This window comes from Symphalangus syndactylus, chromosome 13 (genome assembly GCF_028878055.3).
Source record: "Symphalangus syndactylus isolate Jambi chromosome 13, NHGRI_mSymSyn1-v2.1_pri, whole genome shotgun sequence".
In the NCBI taxonomy this organism is placed as follows: domain Eukaryota; kingdom Metazoa; phylum Chordata; class Mammalia; order Primates; family Hylobatidae; genus Symphalangus; species Symphalangus syndactylus.
The window spans coordinates 109,085,353-109,094,000 of record NC_072435.2 but is presented as its reverse complement, the minus strand read 5'-3'; positions in this window follow the sequence as shown (position 1 = coordinate 109,094,000).

The window sequence follows — 8,648 nt, the reverse complement described above, 5'->3', positions numbered from 1 at the left end:
GTCATACGCTTCCCAAGGCCGAAGGCTTAGTTCCACTAAATGGCCAAAGAGCTGAGGCTCAGGCAGCCCCAGCTAGTGAGTAATAACTGTGCCGGAATTCGGGTGCAGGTCTCCCAACACCCAATACAACAGAGCATCTTAGCTAAGTTCTCGGACTCATCAACCCCGGCCAAGATGACAAATCACTGGAGCACTGGAGACCAGAATGTGACACTGGGAGGTCACATTCCCCCTGGCTGGAGCTAGGGCACACTGTCCCCTGTAAAGGGACATGGCTCTACGTGTCTCACTGTCCTAACCTCTCCCTACTGCAGCCCCAACACCTAACCACCCCTTGGTTGGCCCCTTGTAAGTATTTATGTTTGAGACCTTTATACAGAGGAACTTTCCCTCTGTCCTCTTGCCCTTGAAAAGGAAAGGCATCAGTGATCAAGGGAGAAGCTGAGGCACAGAAAGTTTAAGTAACTTGCTCCAGCTTGCCCAGCAAATAGGCCATGGGACCAACCTTCCAGGGCGTCCACATCCAACCTGGATGCTCTTGTCCCAAGAGATAGAAATTCATAGCCACAGTGTCTGAGCTGAAAGAATTCACAGAGGCTGAAACTGCCTTTGCAAAGAGTATGACAGTGAGAAGTCCAGCCCAGTGGACTCCAGTCTGCTTCTAGCCTCATGGGCTGCGGACTCCAGCCTGCTTCTAGCCTCATGGGCTGGCCATCCTCATTCCCAGGTGTAGGCCAAGCCAACCATGGCAGGAATTCTTTTTTCTTTGAGGCAGGGTCTCACTCTGTCACCCAGGCTGGAGTGCAGTGGCGCGATCACAGCTCACTGCAGCCTCAATCTCCTGGGCTCAAGCAATCCTCCCACCTCAGCCTCCAGAGTAGCCGGGACTACAGGTGCATGCCCACTAATTTTATTTTTATTTTTATTTTTGAGAGATAGAGTCTCCCTATGTTGCCCAGGCTGGTCTCAAACTCCTGGCCTCAAACCATCCTCCCACCTTGGCCTCCCAAAATGCTGAGATTACAGGCATGAGCCACCATGCCTGGCCCACCATGAGAATTTAATTTATAGTTTAACTTTGAAGCAAAGTCAGTCACAGTGGCTCACACCTGTAATCCCAGCACTTTGGGAGGCTGAGATGGAAGGATTGCTTGGGCCAGGAGTTCAAGACCAGCCTGGGCAATGTAGTGAGACCCTGTCTCTACAAAAAATAAAAATTAGCCAGGCATGATGCACACCTGTAGTCCCAACTCTTAAGGAGGCTAAGGTGGGAGGTGAAGTCTACAATGAGTCACGATCATGCCACTGCACTCTAGCCTGGGCAACAGAGTAAGACTCTATCTCAAAAAAAAAAAAAACAACAAAGCTAATCCCCTCCTTGCTCAGGGACTGAAATCACTTTAGTAAAACTAATAAAAGATCATGAAATTAAGATTATGAAAGGGGCTTGAATTCTGCTAAAATCTAAATGCAATCTCTGTAATCCCTTACTGTTTAACAGTCATGTGAGGGCTGAGAGGGTGGCTCACGACTATAACTTTAGCAAGTTGGGAGGCTGAGGTGGGAGGATTGCTTGAGCCCAGGAGTTCAAAGCCAGCCTGGGCACCATACTGAGACCCCATCTCTACTAACAGACAAAAACATGAGCTGGGTGTGGTGGCACAGCTGTAGTCCCAGATACTCAGGAGGCTGAGGCAGGAGGATCCCTTGAGCTCAGGAGTTCAAGGCTGTGGTGATCTGTGATCGCACCACTGCACTCTAGCCTGGGCAACAGAGTGAGACTCTATCTCAAAAAAAAAAAAAAAAAAAGAGAGAGAGTCATATGACCAGAGGTCACAAGATTTGTGACTTCCCCAATTACTCCTATAGAAACATCGCTATTATAGAACCTTAGATTGGTCTTTTGAGATGTTTTTTGGACTTTTGCATTCTGGTAATTGACTGAGCCCCCCCAGCCCCCCAGACCCAGGATTCATGACTCAACCAGTATCTGATGACAAGTCCATAAGGTGGACTCACCCCATATTCCCCAACCTCAGCACTACTGACATTTGGGGCCAGATCATTCTTTGGTGTGAGCGGCAGTCGTGTGCACTGCAGGAGATCACATTACATCTTCCAGTCCTGTGTATAGCAGCCTCCCTGGCCTCCACCCACCAGATGCTAATAGCAACCCTCCCTCCCAGGCTTGACACCCCAAAATGTCTCCAGACATTGGCCAATGCCCACACCCGGGTTGCAAAATTGCCCCACTTTGAGAACCACTGTCCTTGAGTAGGGGGTTTGGGGTGAAGCCTTACTTGCACAGGGGCTGGAAAAAGTGGAGGGTGTACAGAAAGCACCGGTCCTACAAAAGGAAGGGCAGGAGGCAAAAAGCACCCCAGGGGCCTTAACAAGCACTGAGTCTTTAGAACATCTGGGGTGCTTTTGCAGTTAGAATGATGAATGCGTGAAAACTGGGTAGTAAGAAAGCTGGGCAGGCGGTGGAAACACATACTGGCTTAAAGCAGGCATGAGGGGCTAACAGACAGATCTCGGGGGGCCCTTCCTCTGGAAGAGAGGGGCCATATGCCCGAATGCACTTTTTTTGTTGTTTTTTTGTTTTTTGTTTTTTTGAGTTGGAGTCTCACTCTGTCACCCACGCTGGAGTGCAGTGGTGTGACCTTGGGTCACTGCAGCCTCCACCTCCTAGGTTCAAGCAGTTTTCCTGCCTCAGCCTTTTGAGTAGCTGGGATTACAGGCATATGGCACCACGCCCAAGTAATTTTTGTATTTTTAGTAGAAAAGGATTTTCACCATGTTGGCCAGGCAGGTCTCAAACTCCTGACCTCAGGTGATCCGCCTGCCTCGGCCTCCCAAAGTGCTGGGATGACAGGCGTGAGCCACCGCCCGCAGCCACTGTATGCACTTTGAGCAAGGTCTCCCCGGGCTCATCAGTCACGATCACTACAAGAGCCCACTCTCAGAGCTACTGCGATGCTCCCCAGCCCCAGGCCTGCATAGCACGGGTGATCATTTAGCATTTTTCCTCTTCTTTTACTTCTCAGATATTTTGTTTGTTCATTTCACTTGGTAATGAATTAACCAATGTTTATTGAGCACTTACCTTATACCAGGCACTGTTCTAGGCACCAGGAATTCAGCAGGAAACAAAACAGGCAAAAACCCTGCCCTCCTGGAGCTCACAGTCTAGTGGGGTGCGGTTGGAGGTGGGGAACAGGCACTAACCAGGGAAATGGCGGGTGAGATAATGGCAAGTGCTACCGAAAAACAGGCTGTGTGGTTTTCGATAGAGGGACCAGGGAAGTCCTCTCTGTGAAGGTAACATGTAAGTAAATATTTACAGGAGGTAAGGGGGTGAGACACCCTGATATCTAGGGGAAGATGGAGACAGGTAGGAAAGGTCAGGTGCAAAGGCCCTGAGGCAGGAGGGTGCCCCGAGTGCAGTAGGAACAGCAGAGAGGCCAGTGTGGCTGCAGTAGAATGAATGGAGGGGACAGTCAGGGAGGAAGAGGACAGAGAGAGAATGGAGCCACATCACGCAGAGCGTTGGAGGCTACCGTCAGGACTTCAGCTTTTATTCCAAGCAAGGTGGGAGCCATGGGAGGCTCTTGAGCAGAGCAGCAATGTGACCTGACTCCAACTGAACGGGATCCCTCCAGCTGCTGTGTGGGGAATCAGCTGCCAGGGACCCCAGTGCGGAACTCCTGCAAGGGTCCAGGCACAGGACTCAGGGGCTTGAAGCAGGGTGGCAGCAGCAGACCTTGGTGAGAAGTGGTCGGATTCTGGGTATTTTGAAGGTGAGGCCACCTGGCCTTCCTGCTGCAGCAGGTGCAGTGCATGTGACAGAGAAAGAGACATCAAGACATTTGGGGCCGGGTGCGGTGGCTCACACCTGTAATCTCAGCATTTTGGGAGGCTGAGGTGGGTGGATCACCTGAGGTCAGGAGTTCGAAATCAGCCTGGCCAACATGGTGAAACTTAATCTCTTAATCTCTACTTAAAATACAAAAATTAGCCGGCTTTGGTGGTATGCACCTGTAATCCCAGCTACTTGGGAAGCTGAGGCAGGAGAATCACTTGAACCTGGGAGGCGGAGCCTGCAGTGAGCCAAGATTGCGTCACTGCCCTCCAGCCTGGGCAACAGAGTGAGACTCCACCTCAAAAAAATAAATTAATTAAATTAAATGTAAAAATAGCAGCTGCTATTCTTTGAGTCCTTACCCGGTGCCTGGCCCTAGGCTGCCATCATCTCTAAGCCTTGCAGTACCTAGTAGTTATCATCGTTCCCATCTCTCCAGACAGGAAACTGAGGCTAAGGGAACTTAGGTGGCCACCACCCCAAGGTCACACAGCAGGGTAGCAGTTTCAGCCTGAGGTCTGAGACCTTAGTTAACCACAAGACTCAGGAGCTGGCTGCACTGGCCAGGGAGGGCAAACAGAGGTGAGAGCTGCCTGTCCTCCTGAGCTGTGAAAACAACCGTCAGAATCCCCACCTCCTGCCACCAAGGACAGGCTGATCTGGCCATCCCTGCGGGACGCTTCCCTAGAGGGTATGATGTAACTGATCCAGGAAGTGGAGATGACAGAGGCACTTGACAAAGCTCCCTGGCAGGACTCCACCATCCTCCTCCTAGGATTTCAGGCTTGTTTTAGATGGAGCTGGGCCTCAGTTTGTCCATCTGCTTGGTGACTTGCACTTTCCTTCTTGCTTCCCAAGACTTTTTTCTTTCTTTTTTGAGACGGAGTCTCACTCTGTCGCCCAGGCTGGAGTGCAGTGGTGCAATCTCAGCTCGCTGCATGCTCCGCCTGCCAGGTGCAAGTGATTCTCCTGCCTCAGCCTCCCAAGTAGCTGGGACTACAGGCATGAGCCACCACACCCGGCTAATTTTTTGTGTTTTTAGTAGAGATGGGGTTTCACCATGTTGGTCAGGCTCGTCTTGAACTCCTGACCTCGTGATCCACCCACCTCGGTCTCCCAAAGTGCTGGGACTATAGGCTCACCCAGTCATCCAAGACCTTTTAAAGGAAAACTAGGTGAGAGAAGAGCACCCTTGTGCTCCAGCATTCAGAGCTACAGACATGAATGCCCTAATACCCTCTTAAGCACCAGAAAATAAAAATGACCATCTCTATTTTTTTCTTCTTAGACAGAGCCTCTCACTCTGTTCCCCAGGCTGCAGTGCAGTGGTACAATCTCAGCTCACTGCAGCCTCGACCTCCTGGGCTCAAGCGATCCTCCCACCTCAGCCCCCCAAGTAGCAGGGCTACAGGCACTTGCCACCTAGCCCAGCTAATTTTTTTTGTATTTTTTGTAGAGACAGGGTCTTGCCATGTTGCCAAGTCTGGTCTCCAACTCCTGGGCTCAAGTGATCCACCCGCCTCGGCCTCCCAAAGTGCTGGGATTACAGGCGTGAGTCACCGCGCCTGGTCCTGCCATCACCTCTTGAGTGCTGACTATGTGCTGGGAACTGTCCTTACAGCTTTACATCAATTAAGCTACTTAAGCCCCATAACAAATCTAAGAGGTGGAAACTACTCTTAGTTGAAGAAACCAAAGCACAGAAAGGTTAAGTGACTTGTCCAAGGTCACATAGCAAGTTGATGGCAGAGGTTGGATTTGAACTTGGGCCTGTCTGACTGCACAGCCCATGCTGTCCACCACAAGGTTACACAGCCTCTCAGGAATGTGACTTGCTTGCCGTCTGGAAATGAACAAGCCTGGAATGCTACAATCACAGGTATGAACTAATCCCTCTGAGGTTCGAGCCTTTCCCTGAGACCCCTCCAGCAGCTGATGGACTGGTCAGAATGCCCCTATCACGTGGCCACTCTACCTGGTTCTGCCCCCATTCTCCCCAGAGTGACCTAGGGCAAGCCCCTAGTCCTCTTAGGTTCTCGGTCAGCCCATCCACGTGACGGGACAAAGAAACACACATGTACGGCATGTGTAGGGTTTTTTGTTGTTATTGTTGTATATTTACAAATTAAGAGGTTGCCAGGCTCAGTGGTTCATGCCTGTAATCCCAGCACTTTGAGAGGCCAACACGGGTGGATTTGTTGAGCCCAGGAGTTCAAGGCCAGCCTGGGCAACATGGTGAAACCCCGTCACTACAAAAACATATAAAAATTAACTGGGCGTGGTGGTGCGCACCTGTAGTCCCAGCTACTTGAGAGGCTGAGATAGGAGGATCTCTTGAGCCTGGGAGGCTGAGGCTGTGGTGAGCCATGATCGTGCCACTGCACTCCAGCCTGGGCAATAGAGTGTGACCTTGTCTCAAAAAGAAAAAATGAATATGTACCCAGAAAGCAAATGTCCATGAATTGATGAAGAGATAATCAACATGTGGCTTACCCATAGGATGGAATAATATTATTCATGAGAAGGAATGGAGGACTGGTATGTGCTGCAATGTGGATGAATTGTGAAAACGTGCCACCAGTGAAAGCAGCTAGACACAACAGCCCATACACTGTGTGATTCCATTACACCAAATGACACAAGAACAGGGCAGCTGGGCACGGTGGCTCACGCCTACAATACCAGCACTTGGGAGGCTGAGGCTGAAGGATCACTTGAGGTCAGGAGTTCATCTCTACTAAAAATACAAAAATTACCTGGGCATGGTGGTGCACACCTGTAATCCCAGCTATTCGGGAGGCTGAGGCAGGAGAATCGCTTGAACCTGGGAAGTGGAGTTTGCAGTGGGCCAAGATTGCACCACTGCACTCCAGCCTGGGTGACAGAGTAAGACTTCGTTTCAAAAAAAAAAAAAAAAGAACAGGGCAGATCCACAGAGACAGAATACAGACTGGTTGCCAGGGTCCTGGGGTGGGGAGAGAAGGATAGAGAGAGACTTTTTGGGGTGATGAAAAAGTTCTGAAATTCGTACTCTAAATGGGTGAATCGTATTGCTACATGATTTAGATCTCAGTCGAGTTGTTATTTTAAAAAGCATATTCCCAGATAGGGTATCAAAGACAGTGATATATATTTTGTCTTTTTCCCCTTTTTTGGTTCTTATATCATCCATTTTCTTAATTTGATGTTTTTCAGATCACAACACTGATGCATTCTTTTTTTTTCTTTTAAGACAGAGTCTTGCTACGTTGCCCAGGTTGATCTTGAACTCCTGAGCTCAAGCGATCCTCCCACTTCAGCCTCCTGAGTAGACAGGTGCACACCACCACACTCAGCTTTGATGCATTTTTTTTTTTTTTAATTGAGACAGAGTCTTGCTCTGTCACCCAGGCTGGAGTACAGTGGTGCAATCTTGGCTCACTGCAACCTCCATTTCCCAGGCTCAAGTGATCCTCCCGCTTCAGCCTCCCAAGTAGCTGGGACTATAGGCGCACACCACCACGCCCGGCTAATTTTTGTATTTTTTGTAGAGACAGGGTTTCACATGTTGCCTAGGCTGGTCTTGAACTCCTGGGCACAAGTGATCCTCCCACCTTGGCCTCCCACAGTGCTGGGTTTATAGGTGTGAGCCACCACGCCCAGCCTGATACATTCTTGGTGAAGCAAATGGAACAATATGCAGAGGTCTAGAGAGTTCATCATCTTGTCCCTACCACTTGCAGCTCCAAATCCATCTCCTCCCCAATATTCAATCATGACACTGGAGTGTAAATTAATTTGGTGGTGTAAGATAGTGAATTGCTGTCTTCCTTCGGTCTGAACTCCTTGACTTCGTGGGTAACCTCATGTGGAGATATCATCAAAACCCTAAATCTGAGACCTGTGAATGTGACCAGGCAGGCAAGCTCTCCCACCCCCTCCCTGCTCAACCCTTTCCACTGGCCCTGTGTCCTCAAAGGACTCAGGATTCCTGAGCTGACCTTCCTCCACTGCCATTCGCCACCTGGTGCTCCCAGGGACACTTTCACCCAGCCTCTGAGACTATTCGTCACCTGTACCTTGGGAATCAAAATGCCCATTCCTGTGGTTGTCTGGGGCTTATGAGATACCCCACCTGGGAAACATAAGGCATGGGATCGGGCACCGGCAGGTGCTCCAGCAATGGGAGCACCAGCTGTATACACTCAGGTGCACACGAGGGAGGATCTGAGATACCCCACCTGGGAAACATAAGGCATGGGATCGGGCACCGGCAGGTGCTCCAGCAATGGGAGCGCCAGTTGTATACACTCAGGTGCACACGAGGGAGGATCTGTCTCCACGTGAACTTCACCATCCCTGCCTCTCCCTAGGTTTGCCATCCCTCATCCCCAAAATTCGCCCATGGATGCCCCACTGGGGAGGGAGCCTGGGAGCGCCATGGAAGGTCAGAGGGGGCCAGGGAGAGGGGACAGCTTGTCCCACAGAGGACGATGGCTGAGCAGGCTGTTTGTACCCTGGTTGGCCTCTGTCTCATCAATATTCTCGTCCTGGCCAGGCTGACAAGAAAGCTTTGTTGAGGAGGCCAGGGAGAGAGCCAGCCAGACCTCTGTGTGTGTGTATGGTATGTGTGTGTGTATGTGTGTGCTGCCCTGTGGACAGACAGATCTCCGCACAGCTGGGGACAAACAAGAGGCTTGGCATGGGGCATGGAGAGTTTTCAGATGCGAGACCTTCCAGTTCTGTGATGATGATGATGATGACGATGATGACGATGACGATGGCTGCTAACTTACCAAACACTCAG